Source organism: Heterocephalus glaber, unplaced genomic scaffold (genome assembly GCF_053883595.1).
Source record: "Heterocephalus glaber isolate CG9 unplaced genomic scaffold, H.glaber_assembly_v1.0 deba00001608, whole genome shotgun sequence".
Lineage (NCBI taxonomy): Eukaryota > Metazoa > Chordata > Mammalia > Rodentia > Bathyergidae > Heterocephalus > Heterocephalus glaber.
In genome coordinates this window covers 617,603-643,093 of record NW_028258379.1, presented here as the reverse complement: position 1 = coordinate 643,093, position 25,491 = coordinate 617,603, and the positions used below count along the sequence as shown (strand labels likewise).

At 36.8% G+C, this 25,491-nt stretch overlaps 1 protein-coding gene and 1 pseudogene across 3 annotated transcripts in view; both read left to right on the top strand.

Moving 5' to 3' along the window:
* Nucleotides 1-25,491, top strand: part of Rtn1 (reticulon 1) — a 252,876-nt gene that overhangs the window by 156,483 nt on the left and 70,902 nt on the right. The window lies entirely within an intron of this gene.
* On the top strand, nt 2,718-24,750 carry LOC147822729 (cold shock domain-containing protein E1 pseudogene; annotated as a pseudogene). Its single transcript, XR_015444982.1, has one exon. The product of XR_015444982.1 is annotated as a cold shock domain-containing protein E1 pseudogene (transcript).

Sequence of the window (25,491 nt, the reverse complement as noted above, 5' to 3'; positions counted from 1 at the left end):
ACTGAAGAAACCATTTGTGTGTTGAACCTTACTGGAAGGATGTCCATGTCAATGACTAATGTTGACATTAGAATTAAATGTGTTCTGGAAATACATGACTCAGGAATTTAATAAATTTAAGTAATCATTGACTGAAGTATCTTTTTGATCCGATAAATGTTATCCAGAAAAATGCAGAAATGTCTCATTTCAAGCTGAACTTTAATCTTGCAAAGAAGTCAGTTATGGGTCTTTGCAACAAATGCATCTATAATGGTCCAAATTGTAGTGATACAAATAAAGAAAAATTTAATTTATGTTCTGAGAAAATATGCTGCTACTCAAACTATTGGATACTATTTACAACATTTATAATATGTTGTTGCTATACCAGAGTAACCAATTAGAGGAGACTAATCTGATCAAGTCTTGACACAAGATGCTTTCTGATCAGAATGATGAAGGTTGAATTTAATTATGCCTATGACTATGAAGAAGTTAAATCTTTTAGTCTAGAAACCTCAGATTCTGCTTAGGCACATCACAAAATGTCTGGCTATTGGTTTATGGGAGTGGTTTTTTTTTTTGGTAATGTGTAGAAGGAAGAATCTCTCAAATGCAAAGATCTCAGTTATTCACTTTATTTGGGCAGTATGTATCATTACCAGTCAATGAGAAGCTCTCATTTTATTTTACCCATTCTTTCATTACCCACTACCCTTTGCCTCTCCTTTACAGCAAACCACTTTAACAAGACTGGTATGTTTCCTTGCATTTGTCTGTATAAACAATATTTGATGTGTTTTTAATTTTAAAAGGTGATGTATTATAATTCTTATTCTTTTCATTACATTTTCTACTTCAGTGTTACTAAAACAGCATGTATGTATATCTACTTCACTGCTTCCAACACTGCATCTTTGTGATTATCCACCAAATGTCACTTACCCATTCCCTGTCCTTGGTGATAGATTCCCACAAGACTTCTAACTACCATCCACATTCATTAGTCTCAGAAGTATCCTACACATGTCTTCCTACAAATGATGGCCAAAGTTCTATGATCTGTACATCACATGAGGGGATTGCCATCTCCTCAGGTATTTGGATACATGATTTAACTGAATACAGCCAGGTTTTTCTCCAGATTGCCAGATTCAGTCTACATCCTTACCAACAATGCATGAAGAGATTTTATTACTTCTTTCTTCCTCAGTCCCCCACCATTCTTGTCAATATTTGGTACTTCTAACTTTGATCAGTCTGACAGAAATAATTTTTGTTTTTACAGTACTGAAGATGGAACCCAGGATGCTTTACCTCTGAAGTACATCCCCAACCCTTTTTAAATTTTTTATTTTGAGATGGGGTCTTGCCTAAGTTGCCTCCTGCCTCAGCCTCTCAGTAGCTGGGATTGCAGACAAGTACCACCATATCTGGCTTCTATGCTAATTTTTATTGGTAGACTGTCTTCTAGTTTGTTGTGCATTTTTTAACTCTGTTAAGCCGTTCACTGAACAGAAGTCCTTTATTTCTTTTTTTTTTTTCTTTTTGGTACAGGGGATCGAACTCGGGACCTCGCTTGCGAGGCAGGCGATGGAACCACTGAGCTAAATCCCCAGCCTAGAAATCCTTATTTCAATGTTGTCATATATATATATATATATATAATATTTTCACTTTATCATTTGTGCTTTTGGATTCATGTTTTAATTTTTTTCAAGGTTACAAAGTTATTTCCTTGGATTTTCTTTTACTATCTAGACTTAATCTTTAATCCATCTGGTCATTTACCTTGAGTACATGATGGATTGATTAAGAGTCTGACATTCTTTTGGTTTGCTTTTGCAGTACTGAGGATTGAACCCAGAGCCATACATACGCTAGGCAAGAGGTCTACCGCTGAGCTGCACCCCAGCTTTGCATTCTTTTCTCCACCTAAGTCAACTTCTCGGTATAATTTCTTGCACAATTTAACCTTTCTCTACTGGACTATAGCACCTCCTTTATCACCTGTCAAGTTTTTACTTTTGTGGGTCTATTTATGAGCTCCTATTTCTGTTGATTGGTTTATTTTCCTGTCCCTCATTTGTTATTGTTATTATTCCTTGTCTTAATATTGGCTAAGATGAGTCTACAATCTTTTTTATTTTTCCTTTCCAAAATTGGCTTAGTTTTACATGGTTCTTTACTCTTGGATATACATTTTAGAATAAATTTTTCCAATTGTTTTCTCCCCACCAAAAACTGAAATTTTTATTAGAACTGCATTGGATTGATATATTTATCTGGAGAGAATCAGTGTTGTTCTAATGTTAAGTTTCTCATTCATGTACCCCTACAGTTGAGTCTGTTTTTTAGGCCATTAAATGAAGTTTAAAATTTCTTTAAAGATGTTCCACCTACTAAATTAATTTCAGTAGTTTCCATTGCTGTTATAAATGCCACAACATATTCTCACTGGTTATTGCTAGTAGAAAGGAATGCTTTGTGTATAATGCACACACATATATGCATGTATGCCTCATATCTGACAAATTTGCCAAATTTGTATATTAGTTCCATAACACATCTTCTGAGTCTTTGGAGGTTGGTTTCTGTATGGATGACCATAACATATACAAAATAATGTAGCTTTATCTCTTCCCTTACAGTTCTCTATATCTTATTTCTTTCTCTTGCTTTATTGTAACATGAATGTATTCCTTACAACTCTGGAGGCTGGGAAGGCTGAGGTCAACCTGCAAAGAGACCTGGTGTCTGGTCTGACTCACTCTCTGGTTTGTAGGTGAGCATCTTCTATCCTCCAATGGCAGAGAGCAGACAGACAGGAAGATCTCATCTGTATTCTACACGTGCACTCATTCTACTCGTGAGACCTCTGCCTTCATGACCCAGTGTCATCCCAAAGGCTTCACTTCCTAGTATCATCCTATTGGGGGTTAGTATTTCAACATGAGAATTGAGAGGGATAAAGGTTCTGTCAGTAGCAAGCACCTACAAAGTTTGCTCATTATTCCCTAGTGGCCTCCCTGCTTCTGCTCTTGTCTCCTACATGATGTTTTCCATTTGGTGGCTGCAAAGCATGATTCAGACATCAGCCGCAAATTAAAAACCGTTCACTGTCTTCTGGTGGTCTCAGAACAAAGTCTGGGCTCATTACTGTGCCCCTCCTTGGCTTCATTCTCTACCACTTTTCTCTTTGAACAGCATCTTCTGACTACCCTGACTTTCTCCATGTTTCTCTTGCACACCAAGTTTATTACAGCCCCAGGGCATTTGCACTAGCTCTTTCTTTTGCCCAGAATTCCATCTTTTCCTGATCTTTTTAAGGCTGGCTCTGTCTTATATTCTGTCATCAGCCTACATTTCATCTCAAAGAGGTCTTCTGTGAGCACTCGATCTAATGTAACCATGTGATTACCTTCTTGTATGTAACCCTATTTTATTTATTTCTCCAAAGTAGATAATCAAATTCTGCACAGTGGTTGACTCTCGTCAACAGAATGGAAGAGAACAACACTTTTGTCTGCTTAAGAGAGAGACTCTCAATGAACATTCGGTAACTAACAAACTGCAAAGGCTGTCACTTTACCAGTGTTTTTTTGTCCCTATAAAATTCTTGTGTAAGTGAAAAAGTGAGGAGCCGTCATAGCTCTCGTTGGATAATTCATGCACATATTTCTCTTCCACGTTAGACAGATATTTGGACATCATATCCAAGACACTGATTTTCAAATAGTGACAGATTCTTATGATTACTAAAAGAAAATTTTATCATCTTTAAATATTAATGGTAGGGGAAATTCCTTATTAATCTTCTTTGCTTTAAAAATGAAGGACACCAACACAAAATGTTAAGTGATTTGCTCAGTATTACAGTTAATTTATAGCAAAGCCAGGAACAGATAGGGTCTAATAAAACAATGCACATATTCAGAGGGGCTTTTCAGTTCAAGACAACACAGCAAACTCTTCCCTCCAATTTTCCTGTTCAGATGGTGAAAAATATTTTTAGATAATAATTTATATAGGCACTGGAAAATATGAACTAGTGATACCAGTGTACAAGCAGTCACACATGAGAGGCAGGCACTGTGGCGCTGAGCCACATCTCCAGCCCATCAATGTTCTGTTTGACTTTTGTGGGGTGTGAAACTGCATGTGATGCATCTGCATATGATGTCTGGACTCTACTCCTAATCTACTCGGCCTTGGATGGGGCTGGGCATTTGCATTGCTAAAACATATACTAAGGATACTAAGATGTAATCAAGGTCAAGAATCACTCCCTTATTGGGAAACTTGACTGTTAGGAAAACATACCCATTCAGGAGTACCCAGGCTATTTTGTCAATGATGTCCTTTTCTTGTAAAGATCATGATAAAAATCACCAAATTCTAGTAAATTTAATTTCATAAGGGGCTTTACTGAGATGTAAATCTGATTTTTTTTTTAAATCAGGTTTTTGAGAAAAAACAACAATATAAAAGAAAACCAAGTCTCACAGAAGTTGAGATTAGAATCATGGTTACCCCAGACTGGAGAGGGTGTTAGGGAGGTGCGAGTGGGGGAAGTGGGTCAGTGGATACAAAGTTACATTTTGACAGGAGCAAGAAGTTCTGGGGTGGGGAAAGTGGATCAATGGATACAAAGTTACATTTTGACAGGAGCAAGAAGTTCTGGGGTGCTAGTTAGTGCACAATAGGGTGTCTATAGATAATGAAAATGTACTGCATATTTCAGAAAGCTAAAAGACATGATTTTGAGAGCTTTCACAATTAAAAAATGATAAATGTTTGAGGAGATAACATGTTTAACTTGATTTAAATACTAATGTATGCAAGTATTTAAACATTAAGCTATACCTGATAATTGCTAATGGCCAGAGAAAGGTATTCCAACTGCGAAATAAACACAAGCTCCTGTGAATGAAGGTTAAAGGAGAATTCGTTCCTGGAAATTATAAATATAATTGAAAAACTCCAAGGAGATTGGACTGAATAAAGGCTGGTGGATAAGGCTGAAGACCAAGTTGATGATCCTCATTTAAGATCAAAGAATTCTCCAAGAAGACTTTAAAAGATGAAAAAAAGGAAAAAGTCATGGAGCCTGTGCTGAGAAGCCTACCTTCTGACCAGAGTTTCAGAATCAGGGAACAGTGGATGGGAAGAAGTCATCATAATCAATATGCCACATTTCTTTAAGAAGAAAATTTCCATAAGTTTTAGAAGACATGAATCGTTGTGCTCAGTGGGTCTATCAGATAATGAAGTAGAAGGAAGGAAGCACACAGCACAGCCAGACATGATCTGATGCCATTTTGGGACTGCAAGGAGAAAGACGTGTTTAGAGATTCCAGAGTGACCATCAGGAAGATTAGGAGATGAGACTCAGTCTTACCATGATGTGCGCCTCAGAGCAGCACTGTGGGTTTGGGTTTATGTGAAGCAAAGACTGTGAAACCAAACCACTATTTATGCAAAAGTTATATATAACTGAAATATATATATATCCATATATATATATATAGTTATCTTAATGAAACAAAAGCAAATTCAAGCAAGAGGAAATAAAAAATATATAAAGGAGCAGTAACTTTACATGACCTATAATGAGTGAAGAAAGTTGGAAAGAAATGAGTAAAGAATTTATTGGATCTTAATGCTTAAGGTGTTGTTTTTGAGCAGTGAGGTATTTAATGATATGAGATTAGTCTTCCCTTTGATTCTAAACATAACTTTTTATTTTGTAAATATTATTTAAATAGCCATAATACTATCAAATATCTCTCTATATATTCTTTACTAGATATTATTATATACCACTATTATATACAATGTATTTTAATCTATAGACTATTATTTAAGTACTTATCATACTATAATCTTATAAATACCATAAATTTTAGAATCACACTGTAGATAAAGTAGAGAAGTTCAAATTAAAGCTCTTGAAAAGAATGTTAAATTTTATAAATCTTGGGACTAAAAATAATATGAAAAATCAGTAACTAGAAAGAAAATGAGTGGTGATGAAAATTAACTAAAGGTTTTATTTTTGTGTAACAGATAGTACCTAAAATTAACAAAACTAGAAATAGTTGCAAAGTAGATATTTTAAATAAATCAGAGTAACCACCATAAGTTTTAAAAAAAGAAAAACCAGAAACTAAAGAAAGTAGGGTAGACTAAGGAAAACTTTAAAAAAGAAAAGAAGGGAGGGAAGACGGAAGGAAGAGAAACAAGACTATTTTAACTAAAATTCAGTCTTTCACAGTCTTTCTCAGTTATGTGCCTGCACCATTGAAAAGTAAATGTATAATGTTTATCTTTTTGATTGCTTGTTAGCTGCAGGGACTTTCTGAGCCTCTGGAAGTCACTGCTAAAACTGTTACTTTTAAGAACCTAACACTGAGCCAGTACTTAATTATAGGAACCAGCCAGACGATTGAAACACTAGGATACTCTTCATAGTGAACATAGGAAGGGAGTTGGATTTGACAAGAATAGAAAACCAAAGAAGAGCAGATTAGATGGATCAACAGTTTTCTTTCATTGCAAACAAAAGCCAAAAACACTTCTCTGACTAATAAGGGCAAGTACCTGAAACCAAAGAGATTAAGATATTTGCTTTTTCTAAAGCAAGAGAAAGGAGTCCTTTAAGGGACCTGCTATTGAGCTAGAGTATCTAAACTTTCAGGAAATAGAAATGAATAAATAGATTTGTAACTTGGCTCACCTGATTGAAGAACAAAGAAAGTTTTCAGAAGTTGTGGTTAAAAGCCATCATTTGTGACATTTAATCTTACAATGAATGGATCTTAGAAAAGTGTATTTTGGAAAGTATTTGGGAACCTAGAGAAACATGCTCTGGTCAAATGTCTTTCAGTTTACTAAAAGAAAATTTAAAAAGAAAAATCCTAGTCCTAAGTGCTTACTAACTTGATGGATATTTATCCTGAATTTATATCATTTCAAATCTGCAGTATATTTTCCATGGTAACCATATTACATATGTGCTGTTTTTCACTTCCCTTATCCAAGGGTGATTTGGAAACATTTAAATCAGAAATTAAGTCACAGTTGTTAATTTATGAAAATTAATTACCACCTTCATACAATCTTTAAACTGATTAATGTATTTATTCAGTGAAAAAACAGAGGGGATTCCAACTAGTGATTTCCTATAGAAAGAGAATGTAAGATTAAGTTTAGAATAAACCTTAATATAAAACCAGAAGAGGGGTGAGGTGATGGAGAATGGGTTGGTAGTTTCACTTTGTAACTACACAGTGTCACTGAATATTTTGTGTCAGTTAACTTCTTAACATCAGCCAAGAACCAAGCCACACCCTTAGCCACAAATCAAACTGATACTGCTTTGTTTTTTGTTTTTTGCTTGTACTCTTCAATGCTAATAACCCCACAAGTAAGATTTCCACTAGGCAAATAAGTACAGTGTGGGTGAGAAAGCTATTTGTGGAAGAGACTGTGATAGAGCTAAACACGCGCCATAGATCAGCCACTTTACTCATAGGACTATCAGAGAACTGAGAAATTATCCATTCCTACCTCCAAAGCACTTCTTAAGGACTGCTGAATCATGTGCTCTATGAATATGTTTGATCTTATTGCACAGGAACATAAATTGTTGTATTCCTCTCTTATGAAGAATCAAACATTACTCACTGGAAAGTATGAGTTATTTACATACTTGTAACGTGTCATTTCTTTTTTTGTTTACCCCAGAACACTTCTTGCTTCAGTGGGTTCAACACATTTATTAAGTATATTAAGTACCTACTTTTACCACAAGCTGAGGGTACAGAGATGATTGTGAAAATAGAATTTTTTTTCTATTGAGGCATAGTAACCCAGAGAGGAAAAAAAAAATCAGTCAAGAACTAAATAAATTAAAAACAAAGTGCTGGGGATTTAGCTCAGTGGTTCCGCCGCCTGCCTCACAAGTGCAAGGTCCCAAGTTCAATCCCCAGTACCAAAAAAAAAAGCAAACTAATGGACTTTTTAATAGAAAGCATATCTGTTCATATATCCAAATTAAGAATTGTTCCTAGAACATAATGCCCAATCAGTATTGGATGTATAACTGCATATAGAATTCAAAATTGTATTCAATAAATGTGCAGGTGGTAAGATAGGTTTTAGGTTAAATTATGGACACATGGTCAAACGAAAGAGGCAGTGAAGATAGAGACGATGAGGAAGTTTAGTGATGGACACACACTAGTACAGAAATGTATAAAAGACAGAAGAGCTCATTCACAATGCCATCACCTGGGATAGCTACCAACCAAAGTTCAACACATTTTCCAGTACTTTTTCTGTCCGTATTTTAATATTAAGTATGAAGCATGTTATAAAGCCTGAATTTGGATTCATTGGAAAATTGGGAATTGAAACTAATCTTGTGTTTTATTGTTCAGTAAATGCACTGATCAGTTCAAATTCGTGTAAAGATGGCCTTTATATGGATGTCACTGGACATTGTCTGGCAAGGTCACCCTGAAGAAAAGATGGGGACCTCGGCTCGCCTCGCGGAACAGGTTCTTGACCACACACAAAAGAATTGCAGGAATCATCAGTGAGAGACACAGGCAGATTTATTAAGCAGACTTAAAGTCCACACTCAGAAAGAAGCTCAGGTGCTCAAAGGCGAGAGGCAGTATGGTCTGGAGTGGGGGTCTGGATGAGGTACCCTCAGGACACGATCTAGGACGCTTATTTCTTCTGAGTTATTTATCCTTAATTAGTGTGTGTTTCCTTAAGGTTAGGTTGCTCACTTGTGAGTTAAAGCAAAAACTGGCTTTGTCAACTAGGTGAAAGTGTAAGCTGCTTATATTTTTTTGAAGTTTGGAGATCTGGTATCCATTTAATGGTACTGTTTCTTTGAAAGTGGAGGTCCTTAGAATTTATGTATTTGTAGTAACACATGAAAAACACAGGTCAAATGTATTGACTTGCTAGATCTGAAAGATGCTTAGAAAATTACGAGTGAGAGGAGAGAAGCGAGATTTATCCCTACGTACTGGGCTGTGCTGCTTATGGCGGCGCTGGAGAGGGGGCGCTGAGCTGTTGGGTATGAAGTGTAACAGAACAGACTTTACCACCTGAAACTGCTGCTTCAAGTTCAGATCAGGCAAGAAACAAACCTCGTAAAAACCAACAAGACCAAAGAAGGGTACACTTAAATTGAAGACACAACACTTGATCTGAAACAAGAAGTTCGTGCCTACTCAACAGCTTTGAAAGAGCACTTCCTAACGCTGCTAGTAGTCTTTGTTTTCTTCAGTGCTGTACTGTGAGATTGCCCGGTGCAGCAGCAGTTGTATTCTTTATTAGCTTGGTAGATCATTTTCTCTTACTTTTTTTTTTTAAATACTAGCAAATTTCACCCTTTGAAATGTGCTGAAAAAGAAGAATCAGCTAATGCTACTGAAAGTGCAATATTTGATTATCATTGGGAGATGAGCTTTGATCCAAACCTTCTCCACCACAACGGACATAATGGGTTCCCCAGTGGCACTTCAGCAGCACTTCGTGAAACTGGGGTTACTGAAAAGCTGTTAACCTCTTACGGATTTATTCAGTGTTCAGAACGTCAAGGTAGACTTTTCTTCCACTGTTCACAATATAATGGCAACCTGCAGGACATAAAAGCAGGAGATGATGTTGAATTTGAAGTTTCATCTGACCGGCGGACTGGCAAACCAATTGCTATTAAACTAGTGAAGATAAAACCAGAAATCCACCCTGAAGAACGAACGAATGGAGAAGAAGTGTTTTACCTGACTTACACCCCTGAAGATGTTGAAGAGAATGTTCAGCTGGAAACTGGAGAAAAAATAAACTTTGTAATTGGTAACAATAAACATACCAGTGCTGTAAGTGCTAGTAACATTATGCTGTTGAAAAAGAAACAAGCCCACTGCCAGGGGGTGGTTTGTGCCATGAAGGAGGCATTTGGCTTTATTGAAAGAGGTGATGTGGTAAAAGAGATATTTTTCCACTACAGTGAGTTTAAAGGTGACCTGGAAACCTTGCAACCTGGAGATGATGTGGAATTCACAATCAAGGACAGAAATGGTAAAGAAGTTGCAACAGATGTCAGATTATTGCCTCAAGGAACAGTCATTTTTGAAGATATCAGCATTGAACATTTTGAGGGAACTGTAACCAAAGTTATCCCAAAAGTACCCAGTAAAAACCAGAATGACCCACTACCGGGAAGAATCAAAGTTGATTTTGTGATTCCTAAAGAACTTCCTTTTGGAGATAAAGATACAAAATCCAAGGTGACCCTGCTGGAAGGTGACCATGTTAGGTTTAATATTTCAACAGACCGATGTGACAAATTAGAACGAGCAACCAACATAGAAGTTCTATCAAATAGATTTCAGTTCACTAATGAAGCCAGAGAAATGGGTGTAATCGCTGCCGTGAGAGATGGGTTTGGTTTCATCTAGTGTGTGGATCGGAATGCTCGTATGTTCTCCCACTTCAGTGAAATTCTGGATGGGAACCAGCTTCATATTGCAGATGAAGTAGAGTTTACTGTGGTTCCTGATATGCTCTCTGCCCAAAGAGATAATGCTATTATGATGAAAAAACTTCCCAAGGACACGGTTTCATTCCATTCTCATTCAGATCATCATTTTCTGGAATCTACTTTTTCTAATCCTGAAACCACTAGCCCTAACAAAGCCAAGGAGAAGGAGGCTGAGGATGGCATTATTGCTTATGATGATTGTGGAGTGAAACTGACTATTGCTTTTCAAGCCAAGGATGTGGAAGGTTCTACTTCTCCTCAGATAGGAGATAAGATTGAATTTAGTATTAGTGACATCAGAGGCCTAGGCAGCAGATTGCAACCTGCTTAGGTGACAACTCCAATTCCAAGACACTCTTGGGTTATGGGGCAACTCTGAAAGATAATTTTGGATTTATTGAAACAGCCAATCCCGATAAGGACACCTTTTTCCATTACAGTGAATTCTCTGGTGATGCTGATAGCCTGGAACTGGGGACTTGGTTGAATACAGCTTGTCCAAAGGCAAAGGCAACAAAGTCAGCGCTGAAAAAGTAAACAAAACTCACTCAGTGAATGGTATTACTGAGGAAGCTGATCCCACCATCTTCTCGGGTAAAGTCATTTGTCCTCTGAGGAGTGTTGATCCAACACAGACTGAGTATCAAGGAATGACTGAGATTGTGGAGGAGGGGGATATGAAAGGTGAGGTGTATCCATTTGGTATAGTTGGGGTGGCCAACAAAGGGGATTGCCTGAAGAAGGGGAGAGTGTTAAGTTCCAGTTGTGCGTCCTGGGGCAAAATGCACAGACTGTGGCCTATAACATCACACCCCTGCGTAGGGCCACAGTGGAGTGTGTGAACGATCAGTTTGGCTTCATTAACTGTGAAGTAGGAGATAGCAAGAAGCTCTTTTTCCATGTGAAAGAAGGTCAGGCTGGCATTGAGCTACAGGCAGGAGACGAGGTGGAGTTCTCGGTGATTCTTAACCAGCGCACTGGCAAATGCAGTGCCTGTAATGTGTGGCGAGTCTGCAAGGGCCCCAAGGCTGGTGCAGCCCCTCGACCTGATCTGTTGGTCAATCGCTTGAAGAACATCACCATGGATGATGCCAGTGCTCCTCGCCTAATGGTTCTTCGTCAGCCAAGGGGACCAGATAACTCAATGGGACTTGGTGCAGAAAGAAAGATCCATCAAGCTGGTGTCATTGACTAACCACATCCACAAAGCACATCCTTAATCCACTGTGATCAAGCTGGGGAGATTCTGGTGAAGGGTTCTGAATAGCTTCCTCTTCATCCCTCCCAAAATCTGGAAAACTTATTCTATTGATCTATTACACCAGTTTTAACACCTTCCTTGTGTTATGTTTAAAAAAATAAATAAATTTAAGAAATCATTTTAAAATTAAAAAAAAAAAGAGTGAGAAGCCTGGAAGGGAAGAAAAGTCATTGTAATCTTGAGTAACTTTGTGTCCTGGAGCTTTAATTTTCTTAAAAGTATAATTTTAAAGTTACAACTTTGTGGTCTCCTTTCTCCATATCTTGCTTTCTTCTACCTTATAAGCAAGAATTGCTGCTTCTTTTCTTGTAAATTTTATTCATCAAAATCTTAAAATGGAGTTCAAAGCATAATATATATCTGTACATTTTGTCTGATTTCTTTTAGAAATATTTCTATGACTGGTATGGAGAGGAAGAAGATTTATTATTTTGGTTTTAGCACAATTAAGCAGTATCTAACAATTGCCTCTATTGGAGGGATTTTGTGACTTCTTTAAAAAAAGAAAACACACAGAAAGTGTCCCATTTATTCAGGAGAGGCAGTAGCCAAGAGGCATATTACTAACTCGATTGTTCCAGGAAGAGTGCTGCTCTGCTACCATGGTGACAGGTACCATGGAAATAGACACACTTAGTCAGATGTATTGTCAGTGCTTCTGTGTATGCAATGGTTGCATTGAAATATCATTGTTGCTACATTGCAGAAGCTGTACAGCATACAAAGCCTTATTTAAATCCTGTGGACCTAAATTAAAAGGAAATTATATTATTATATAATTATATATGTGTTCAATTATATATATGTGTATTCAGAATAAATACATACTTTTAAACAGAACCTTTATGTATATACACATATTTATATAAATACATATATACATGCACATTTATATATGCTGTTTATACGTATATAAAATAAAAAACATCACAATTTATTAGATCAAAAATAAAATGAGAAAAATTGTAGCCCATCACACAGTCATTTTAAGCAGGACTATGTGGAAACTCCTGAAAGTTGCATGACATTTCAGAGAACAGTGGATTTTTAGATGCCTGTGGCAATAGGTGATATGCAGAGTGTGTGTATTTCAAGGCCGTGAGTTATCCCCAGACTTTAGCTAAGCATCTCAGCTTCTCCTCACCAGTCAGTCCAGTGTTAATTTTTGTAGTGATATTGTGAAATGATTAACAATGATTATTTTTTTTCTACCTGCTTGTATGTTTTTATTTCGCTGCTCAATGTTCCCTAGCACTTTTAAAGGTATGTACGGCTGGCACTAGGGAGGTTTTCCTTTCACAGTGGAGGAAATGAGGCACGGAGGAGAAATAGAGCCCTGATGGTCTCAGCAGCACAAGACTGGAGTTTGGATTGAGAACAGTTAGAGCTTCACCCCAGCCTTATTTTATGAATATGGATTCAAAAATTATCATCCATTCCACAGTTTAATAGATAATGAACTTTAGCAGAGAAGGCTGTCCTGCTGTGTCATTGTGTAGCATCTCCACGACTTATGATTTCTTAGCAGGAAATCCAGAACACTTTGACTCATATTAAAGCCAGTCTAATAGTTTCACTAAGGCATGGTGAGACTTTACACCACCAGTCAAGTTAGGGATTATGTTGGCCTTTTCCCTTCTGTTGCATCTTTTCAAAATACTGTTCTCCCTTGCAACTTGACCTTTCACTTTCCAAACTCTAACAGCCAACAGATGCTATCCTTTTTAAAAAATTTCTCTATTTAATTCAAAAACCGATAGAGTTACATTCTGAGACCTTGCATCTTTGTCTATATTTCTTAAACTTACGTGTATGAAGAATTACCTGCAGTGCCTATCAGAATTCCAGATTCCCAGCTCCCCATTATAAGTCCAGGGTGAGACCCAAGCTGCTGCATTCTAATAAGCTTCTCTGATGTTTCTGAGGCAGGTGGTCCCAAGGAGCAGCAGGTCAGTCTGTTAGACTGTCTCCCACTCCTGTGATTGTAAGCACAGTGGGGACAGGAGGAGTTAGCGAGGATGTGGGCAATGAGACCTCTGTGTCTATGCCTGGAGCTCAGCAAGTTGCCTTCAGCTCTTAAGGTTCCAGCCACACTGAACCTACATGGGAAAAAGCAGTAAGTCTTCAGTATTCACAAAGGATGAGGCAGAAGGAAGGAAAACAGGGATACACAAGTCTGCCTTTAGAATAATTGGGCCCCAAATCAATGCAAGTTCTCTGTGACTTTCATGTCACATTCTTTTTGTCATTTTCCTTTTCTCAGTTAGTGGAAATAAAAGCGTATCAGGCACCCAGTGCCAAGCCTTTGAGAGCAATGAGAAGTTCTGCAACTAGTAAATATGCTTCTTGCTTACTAGTAGGGAGAGTTAGGCCAGGGTAGCTGAAATAATTGAGCTGGGCCACTTTATTATTAACATTCAAACCTTTAAAAAAACTTTGGGTTAAAAGAACTTTTGGATTAAAGACTCCTTTTTCACATTCCCCAAACACTCCCCTGCCCCTGCATAACTGTTGGCAGCCTTTCGGATCTCCTGGAGCCCAAGCAGGACTTGTCCCTTTGGTGAGTTTCCCAGCATTTATGTGATGCCCTTGTTCCCCTCTTGACAGTTTGAAGGAAACTATCTCAGCCCACAACATGGTAGTCATTGTTGTAAATAGCATTAACTATTTTTTTTAGCATGTTTAAAATAACACTCAGATGCCAAGATACTTGGAGTGAGAAAAGAGTTTTATTTTTGTAAGAAGTACTATTTTAGGGGATATGTCTAACATTCAGAGACAGAAATGGGCCATAGAGTTTGCGAGGAAATTTCCTTGCAAAGCTAAAATCTATGTCATTGTCTTTCGTGGTCAGGGTACTTGGTCATTTTCCCATTTTTTCTTAAATGAAATCATGATTCCTGAGTTTCAACTGCCTGTTGACAATAGAGATATGTCAATTTGGCCAAGAGCTTTGAATTACTTTAAAAGAAAGCCAACATAGTTTCATCTTTTCCTCCATTTTCCTGTAGAATCCAGATTCAGTTGTCTTTTGCCAGATGAGCGAAATCTGGTACTTGAATCACCTTCTTCCATAGAGACAGGTACTGTGTTTTATTTTGTCAAGTCTCTAGTATTACTATCAATCTTTTCAGATTTTTGTTTGTTTTCTTTCACATCACTCTGTATCCACTTAATGTGAGATTTGATTCCTGACCTGTACATTTCAAATTGCAAATCTCTTCCCTTGGGTCTGAAAAAAAAGTAGGTTTTTCCTGTGTCTTTATTTCTTTTTTTCATCCTCAAAATATAACCACTGTTTCCTCATTGACTAAGCAATAAACTACCATCATACCACAGAAAAAGTGTTCTGAATAACCTACAGTGAAAAATCAAATGAAAAAGCCTTTGTCTATTATAAGTTCCAAATCTGAGAAAAATTAATCTGACATTTTTAAAATTCAGAGATCTAATAAACATGAATGTGTTGAATCAACATAAGTTAATATCAGCACGCAGTGGTATTGAAAAACTCAAAATCTGGGGTTCAGGGGAAAAGAAGTCAGAAAGTACATCAGAAGGAAGAAAGAGCAAAACCTGTGGTCACCCTGAGGTGGGAGCCAGCTCCTGGGACTCTGGGAATGTGGACCATTGACCTGGAACCCAGTAGAGAGCTTTGAAGCAAGGGCACATGTAGGCTAAAGGTGAACACCGCTTTCCTGGTAGGGTATGATGAATGTGAGGAATTGGTTCCCATCACCTGAACTAATAGTATCTTCCTAGGAAAACTCATTGAGTACCATCTTACCTTTCAGAGAATGAGCATATAGGAGTCTCATCACTTTTGATACTGTGGTTATTTATTGGGTTGTAAGGATTTAAGAACTAATGAATCGCTATTTTTTCAGTGCATCAAAATAACCTGATAAAACTGTTAAATTTACATTCAAGGGCTTTACCCCAACGATTCTGATTTGGGTACTCAGGGATGAATTGATCTAGAAAATGAAAGTGATTCTAAAACAGTTAACAGAACTGCATTATCCTACACTGTTGACTTCTTACCTCCATTTTCAAACTGACCTACTTCCTCTTTGACAGTCTCCCCCCTCCCAAGACACAGCATGTTTTGCATGTGCCAATTGCCCTCAAAAGTCTATTCTAAGCATCAATTGAGTAGACATTGCCTGAGCTTTGGTGTCTCTCTTGAACTTCTCATAGAATCCCATTAATGCTTCTTTGCTTTAGACTCTGACTTACCTCTCAATCCATACACTGATAATAATTGGGCCTGTTCCCTAACTGTTGCCATTGCAGTTATGTGATGATATTTTTAAAGTCATTTACATATCATAAAAACTAAACAGCAGCATTTGCTCTGTATATGGAATCTTCAGAGGATCTGGTATACACAATGACATTGGATTCAGTTTTACAGTTTCTGTGCAAAGCAAGCTAGAATTACTCCTACTTTCCAGTTGAAGGCAATTAATCATAGGTACACATTCCACCTTTTATATTTTCCTTTTAACCTTAATGTACAAGATGCATTCATTCATTAAATGGATATTTATGGGCAGTCTGCCTATGACAGTCACTCTCCTAGGTTCTAACCGATACAGTGATGGACATGCACTCATGAAGCCCAATTAGGGAACAAACAAGAAAACAAAGAGAATGATGAGAGCATTTAAGGTATCACCTCCCCAGTATTTTATAGAGATCAAAGAGGTGAGTTGGAGGACTGTAAGTTGAATAGGACTAAAGGTTTCAATGGGAGCCAAACATGTGGACCCCAGTTCATGCCCTTGATGGTTGGCTGCATTTAAAACAAAATTCCAGCTATTATCAGGATTTATTTTCATATGATTTCTATTTTAATTATAAAACTGGAATAAAAATAAATATTAAAATAACCTGGTTAACTGAGGCTCTTGGATGTTGAACTTGGATGCTTCTGAGTTTAAATCCATCATTTATTTATGATGTGACTTTGGATGAATTATTTGACCTCTCTAAATCTTGAGGTTCTCATCTAGAAAGCAGAAATATAATCCTTAAGTTGTAAGATTGTGAGAATTAAATAAAGAATCTAGTTTGCTATTTGGAACACAATACATGCTCAATAAATTTTTATGGCTCCTCCATTCCTGTAGTTCTCAAATAATTAAAGTTTTTACTACTTGCTGAGCATTCTGACTTTTGTCTCTAAACTCCCTGGTCTCAAAGACTTCCATGCATTGTCCTATTTTCCCCTTCCTCTCTTACCACCTCTATCCTTTACACACACACCATGTTTGTGACTTAGTTTACTCATCCACTGAGACCCCCTGCTCCTGCCACCATATCATGGTTAGCTGGCATGATCCAAGTGCTTTCCTAACTCTCTGGACTTCCTCCACAGTAGTGCCTCTCACACCGTGTGATGAGTGTGGGTGTGTGGGTGTGCTCATTACACATCCCATAGGCTGAGTGTTCTTCATGTGTGACTTGATCACCTTTGTATGTCCAGCACCCAGAAGACAGGCTCGCCCGTGATAAGTTTTCAACAAATATTTTTGAACAAACGAACCACAATACCAACTCCCCACTAATTACAAGAATGGATTCACTAACATATACACTAGCCTTTATATTTGTTTATTCTTTGAATGACATTTTCAAATAGTTCCTTTAGTGCCTCTCCCAACGTATCTGTAGGTAAAGATAATGTTCAAGGCATATTTAGACATGGGGAATTTTGCAGTGTCATTAAAGCATCTCTTCATCTCTCCAGGTCTGCTCCTTCATCTGTACCAGACTCCAAATACCTCAAAGAAACTTTGATATCCACATTGCAATTGCTTCTTTGCATTCTACTTCCCAGTTGTTGATGAACAGTTCATTTATTCATCTTTGTTTCACCTAAACCTAGCACATTCCTGGAGTGCTGGGCACTCAATAGTCTGATTAAATTAAAATTTGGAAAAGTACGAAGTACAAAGATGTTTTTCCACTGCTAGGAAAGGCCTCATGTTGTTAGTTCTTTGCCTCGGTTAGCTAACATGCCCAAAAGGCTCGTAGGGAGGCAGAACCTTGTTTTGAAAATAATCATTTCTGTTTGTCTCTTGCCAGACTTCCAAGACATGTTGAAAACTGGGTTTGTAAACAAAAACAGATGAAGGACTGGAGAGAGATGGGTGTGGCTATGCAGGGGACTTTCGTGGTGTTAGAACCATTCAGGAGCTTTATTGTAGTGGTGGATACAGGGGCATGCACCGATGGAGAACTTAATCCACAAACACACACACGAGTACAAGTAAAACTAGGGAAATATGAATAAGCCTGGGGATTGAATCATACCCTGGTTAGGATATTGTATTTCAGTTTTGAAAAATGTTACCACGGAAGGAAGCTCTCTATAAAATGTACAAAGGATCTCTTTGTGTTATTACAACTACAAGTGAATCTAGAACAAGTAACTAATGTCAGTATAGTTCCTCTGATTTCCCATTAAATTTGGCTTTGAGTTTTCTAGTTGAGCAAAAAAGTCAAGACAAAAAATATTCCATATTCATTTAATGAATAATTCCTTCATTCAACAAATACTTAATACAATAAACATTAATAAAACATATAATTTATTTGAGAAAGGAAACATCTTCCTAGAATATTAATTGTACAATAATTTTCCACATGACATGTCCTTTATGTAAATGATATGAAACCCAAAGCACCATAGTAGGAAGATAATAATCCTCCCTACAATTTAACAGTGTTTTAAAGTAGTGCCTTTGGTGTCCTGCACTGGCCTTGTTCAAGTTGAGGTAACTCAAGAGCACTGTACTGGCAGCATAGGATGGACTTTTATGTGGGGGTCTCCTATCTATTACCCTCTGTTGAGTGGACCTGTCTAAACTTACTGAACCCAGGAAGTGCTGGCCTGTTTATGTACATGGTAAGAGTCATCTTCTGCGCTTGAGTTCAGAGAAGTCAACAGTGTCCAAAATAGTGTCCTTTATTTTGCTCTTTATTTATATTTTGGGTTTCTCATATAAGAGGCACAATACTTAAGCACGTGTGATTTGTTTCACTTAACATTATGGCCTCAAAGTACATCACTTTTCTTACAAATGACTCAAGTTTATCCTACTTTATGTCAGAGTAGTACTTCATTGTGTGTAAATGCCACATCATCTTTATTCATTCATCTGTTCATGGACATACAAGTCATATCCAAGATGTAGCTACTATGAATTATGATACTATAAACATGGGTATGCATGTATCACTGTAACATAATGCTTTTAACTCTTTCAGGAAGATACCTAGAAGGGGAATAGTTGGGTTGAGTGTTATTTCTAGTTTTGGTTTTCTGAGGAATCCATACTGATTTTTATAGTGGTTGTACTAGTTTACCTTCCCACCAATAATACTCTGCATTGTAGGTTGTTTCTTTTGCTGTGCAGAACCCTATTAATTTGATATGATCTCCTTTGTTGGTTTTTGGTACTATTTCCTGTGCAACTGAGGTTCTGTACTAAAAGTCTTTGCGAATGTGTATGACTTCAAGAGATTTACCTATTTTATCTTCCAGCATATTAAGTGTTTCTATTTTCTCATTTACATCTTTAATCCACTTTAATTTTAGTTTAGTACATGTTAATAGATATGGGTCTGGATTCAATCTTCTGCATGTGGAAGCAGCACCATTTATTAAAGAGGCTATCTTTCCTCTAGTGTAGGTTTTTGTCCCTTTGTCAAAGATGAAATAGTTGAACGTGCTTGGGGTTGTTTCTGCATCCTCTGTTCTAGTCCATCGATCTACATGTCTTTGCGCCATCACTATGCTTTTTTTTAAAATCACCATAGCTTTATAATATAACTTAAAATTTGAGACTGTGAGGTCTCTCTCTCTCTGTTATCCAGGATCACTTTTGTTATTATAGTTCTCTACTGGTTCTATGTGAATTTCAGTATTATTTTCTGTACTTCTGTGAAGAATGCTATTGGTATTTTGATTTGAATTGTGTAAATCTGTATATGAGTTTAGGAAGTATGGCCATTTTGACCATGTTGGTTCTGCCTATCCAGGATCAGAGGGCATCTTTCTATCTTCTGATGTCCTCTTCAATCTGCTTTTTTAGAGTATTATGGTTTTTGTTATAGAGGTATTTCACTTTCTTGGTTAGGTTAATTCCTAAGTATTTAATTTTTCTTGGTGCTATTATAGGTGGTGTTTTTCCCCCAGTTTTTATCACATGAGTTCATCTCTAACTTTTCCAGTTTGCTTATATTTTTATGGGAATTGCTTAAGAAGAGTTGGTTAATAACCAACCATATTGTTTTTACAGAAGCATTCCAAGGAAACCACTTCTTAAATATAATAAAAACAAAAACAAAAAACCTTATGAAATATGCAAAAATATACTAGGCATTATGACTATGGGATGTCACTTACCTTTTTTGAGCATAATACATCACTATGTGAACACTAGTTAACTCACACTAGTATGTAGTTTTCATCTTCAAGCAAATGAAAAACTACTGTATCTTGCAGAAGTAATAAACATTTAGTTGACATTTGCTCAGGTCTCTTTTCGTTTCAAGTTTAACGTCAGATGTAAGTTTTGCTGAATATCATTAGATCAGTGGCTCTAGGCTTCAAGACTTTTAAAAAATCTAAAATTAGATCAAATTAGAGGAAAAATAAGAATATATTTGGAGCAGTGCTCTATATTTTATGCTAAAAGAGTAAATCTGTGCTAAGAACGCTGAAGTCAAAATAAGAAGTAATCCTAACTCTGTGGTTGAGATTATCAGACATATGGATCATCTATCTAGATTTCTAGCTTACCAACTTCAAAAGCATTCCTACAGGGCCAGTGAACAACAGTAGAGTGAGTATAGGTATCTTTTTGGACTCATCTTACTTGAGTTTTAGCCATTATTCTGAAAGAGCTAATATCTTTCTGGTCCTTAAAAATCTAAACTCACTGTAATAATGATGCTATCCTACACATTTAAAAAAGCACCTAAAGAGTGGAGAGATGTTCATGTTCTAAGGGGCACTTTGATTCAATCTTTGTTTTGTTCCTCTTGAGTTCTTAAGGTTGTGTGCTACAGAATTTCAGAGTTGTTTTGTCCTAACATTTCCGCACAATAATTTTCTATTCCTGTCCTTTGTCTGCTTATTTTTCCCTCACACAAAAGTATTCCTCTGAAATTCCAAACCTTAAATAGTGTGACGGGTTTTGTCGATTCAGATTGCCTCTTGCTGAGAAAAAATTTCAATGCTGCTTCAGCAACTTCCCAGGCCCTCAGATTAGTATTTTTAAAATTTTCCTCCTAGATATATTAAAGATAGTTCATAAAATTGCAACTCTTTGGAAAAATTTATCTCTGTGCTATAAATATTTAGTGAGATTATGATTTTAAATGTAGTTTCTGGTCTTTGTTCATTACTGCACATTCAGCAAAAGAAACTTTTGTTGTTGACTGTATACTAAAGACATACTATTGCAAAATCACTACCTCCATTCTGTAATGATTGATTAAGCATGTTCATTTTACATGGATGTACAAGGCCAATTTTGAAATAGCAACCCATTCATTTAGTTACTCTATTTGCTGTCGCATTCTCTCAAAGTGGTTAATGATGACCTTCAGAGAAAACAGAGTATGTCTGACTCATTCTAGGTAAGAAGAATGAGCAGGAAATGGAAAAGGTACTGCTCTTCACTGTGACAAGGAGTCTTCCACAATGAGGAAGGAACCAGGAAAAATGTGCAGCAGTGCTAACCCTGAATCTCAGGGTACTGAACCTCAGCCAGTGAGTTAATCAGTTGGAATGCTTTTGGCTGCATTGAACAGGAAATCCAACATCGGTGTGAGCCATAAGATAATTCACTGTTTGAAGTTTAGGGTGGGAGATTCCAGAGGCACAGGTAACCCAACTGATCCACTGTGTCAGGACATTGGCCTCATGGCCTCATAATCACAAGATAGCTGCAACAGTTTCAAGCATCATTTCTTCCTAGAAAGCTGGGGCCACTAGAGAGACAAGCATTCTTCCTGTTTTTCATCAGAAAAAAAAACAAAACTTCCCCAGAACCCTCTAGCATATTTTCCCTTATTTCTTAATGGCTAATATCTTGCTCCATTGATGCCCTTCCCTGAACATTTTTGGAAAAGCAATTATATGTTTTTATAGGTTTCAGGGTGACTTGGACCTGGGGAGAAGAGGGCTTGAAATGACTGTGGCATCTACTACAGTGGCCCACCACATTTTAAGGTACAAATTATGTGTAGTTTGCCTTTAAAATGATCACTTATTTTATTTCTATTCTAAATTAACATACCGGGTACAAGACATACTTCATAACTTGCTTCAGCAATAATAGAAATCAAAACTGAGGCAATGGCATGAATTTACAAGCAGAAGCTTTAACTGAGGAAAAAGGAAGAATGGGAAAGAGACTTCAGCTTGAAAAGAAGAGGAGCTGAAGAGAGCATAGCTCTAATGAAGATCAGCCGACCATTTAACAAAGGAAAGAGACAAGATCTTATGACTTGGGAGGCTAGTGTATGATAATTTTCCACTGGATCATAAGTATGGCATTTTTTGAGAGTATTTCCTCACATTTTAGAGGATTTCCTCCTTGTATAGGCTATAGATTAATGGCTATTCTCAAGCTTGAGGCCATCATGGTGCCCCCCTACTGTTACAGCATACTTGGTCATTGCAAAAAGAGAAAGGGGCTAGGGGACGGAATATTCCATACATTGTTGGCAAGGAAAAATAAGATAAAAGGCATGTCTTCCCCTTAATGGTTTCAAAACAGATCATAGCTTAAGGTCTGAGTATCCCTGTCACCTGTCCCCACCAGGGTTCCTGACTATTTTTTACCCATTTGTACAAAACAAAATTGTACACCATGAGTAAGCTAGGACTTCCAAAGCTCTGTTGAATAAAAGTGGCAAATGTAGTCAGTCATCTTTGCTTTGTTCCTGATCTTAGAGACAGACATTCACCAAATCACTCACTCTTTTACCATTAAGTATAATATCTACTATAGGAATTTTCATACATTCTTTATCATATTGAGGAAGCTACCCTCTATTTTGAGAGATTTTTTTCATAAATGAGTATGGATTTTGTCAAATACTTTTTTTGCATTGATCAGCATGATCATATGATTTTTCTTCTTTAGCTTATTGATATGGTAGATTATACTGGTTGATTTTTGAATGTTGAACTAGCCTCAAATACCTGAAATAATTAAACACTTTTACTTTATGAAAGCCCATGTGTACAGGAATTTTTTTTAAAAAGGTACAGTCTGCAGTAAAATATTTTAAAACTATATATCTGATAAAGGATTAGTGTCTAGGAAGCATATATAAAGAACTCTCAAAATTCCATGGTAAAAACAAAAGCACATAAATTAGAAAATGAGCAAAAGGCATGAGTAGACATTTCATTACAGAGGATGTATACAAAATGTTAAAAAGTACATGAAATAACATCATTAGTCATAAGAGAAGTGTAAATTAAAACTGCAACAAGATGTCAGTGCACTAACAGAATGACTAAAATAGCAAACTAGCAAAAATGGAAGACTTGATCACATAGGCACAGCTGGTGAGAGTGTAAAATTATACAGCCACTCTGCAAAAAGTTTCATAGTTTTTATAAAACTAAGCAGACAATTGTCATATGACCCACCAATCATCTATTTTAGCAAAATAAATGGCATTTATCTTGGAAAAATAAAATTTAGCACTTGCTCAAAATCTTGTACACAAATGGTCACAGCAGTTTCATTTGTAATAATGAAAAGTTGTTCTTCTTAAATAGGAGACTGATAATCCCTACTATTTAATACTATTAACAATCTGTAATCCCTACCATGGAATGCTATTCAGGAAAACTAAATACAAAGGAAAACACTATAGATACACATAACAACTTGAATGAATTTCCAGGAATTTCTTGAGTGAAAAAAAGGAGTGAGAGATTCCAAAAGATTACAAATTATAAGATTGCATTAACATAGCATCATGAAATGAGAAACCTTTAAAGTGGAGGACATGTTAGTGGTGCCAGATGTCCGGTAGGATGGGAGCGCTGGCTGAAAGGGGCCAGCGTGCACCAAAGGGCAACAGGAGATCTTTGTGGCACTGGAACTATTTGATATCTGGGCTGAGGTAAAAGACACAGGAAACTGCACAGGTAATAAAAATACCATAAAAACAAATACATACAGATAAACACAAGTAAAAATCAGGAATTCTAGATTAGCTGTATTAACCTTATTGAAGCAATTTCATTACTTTGGCTGTGATATTATACTGTAGTTTTGTGAAATATTACCATGCAGAAAACCAGGTAAAGTATATGCAGAATCACTCTGCTATTTATTGCACATTAATGTGAATCTATGATTATTTCAAGAAAAATTTCAGTTGATAAAAGTAATTAATTAAAAAATTCATCAGGCTCTGCTCTTCACAGTCACAGGATTATAATTAGTGCTTTGGTTTATTTTGTGTCTTTTATATGTATCGTTCTAAATTTTTGTTCCCCTTCTCTTCTGCAAAAGATCTCTCTATTTCCTATTATCTGTCTTTTATTTTGCTCTTTATTTGTATTTTAGGTCTCTCATATAAAAGAAACCATGTAATATTCAAGCTTGTGCATCCAATTTATTTCATACATATGGCTTTGGAAACTCCAACCAAGCATGATTTGTGCCAGGCAGATTTAAATGTATAGAAGTGACCAAGTGATGACACACAAAGTTCAAATTCGATGCCATTGAAAGAATTTTATACTTACATTTCCCAAGAGAAAGGTCCATGCCTTGCCACACAGGGCCATAAGGAAAGCACCAATTTGGGTCAGGAGGCAGAAGAACAGGGAATAAGTGTAGGCAGGAACATTTTGGCTGTTTCTTCAATAAAAACAAGACAAGACAGAGTAAACAGTTGAAGACCGACTAGTTTAAATCATCCCTGTGGGCTTTGGACAATCGGAGTAAGTCTCCAGTGGCCTCATTCCTAACCATGGAGTAAGTTAGGGTAGAGAAAATATCACCTCAGCACATGAGAGATACATAACAAGATGAAGGATGGCATATGAGAAAGTGATATACTATCTTGAGGAACTAGCAAGCCATTGGGAGGCACAGTCTCTGCTGGATCAATAATCATATCACTCCAATTAGAATGGCTATTATCAAAAGAAAAACAAAACAACAACAAAAAGTGTTGGTGAGGATATGGAGAAAAGAAATTATACATTGTTGGAAGGAATGTAAATTAGTGCAACCATGATGGAAAACAGTGTAAAGGTTCCTCAAACAACTAGCATTGATCTATGATCCAGCTACCCACTTCTGGGTGTGTAACCATGGGAAATGAAATCAGCATACCAAAAAAATACCTACCCATCCATATTTATTTCAGCAGTATTCACAATAGTTAAGATATAGAATTGACCCAGGTACCCGTCAGTAGGTGAATGGACAAAGAAAATGTGGTGTTTATACACAATGGAATATTATTCCATATGGAATCATATAAAGAAGAATGAAATCCTCTCATTTGCAGCAAAATGAATGGAACTGGAGGATGTTATGCTAGGTGAAATAAGCCAGACACAGAAATAAAAGTACTGCAGGTCATCTCTCTCATGTGGATGTTAACATTTAAAAAAAGC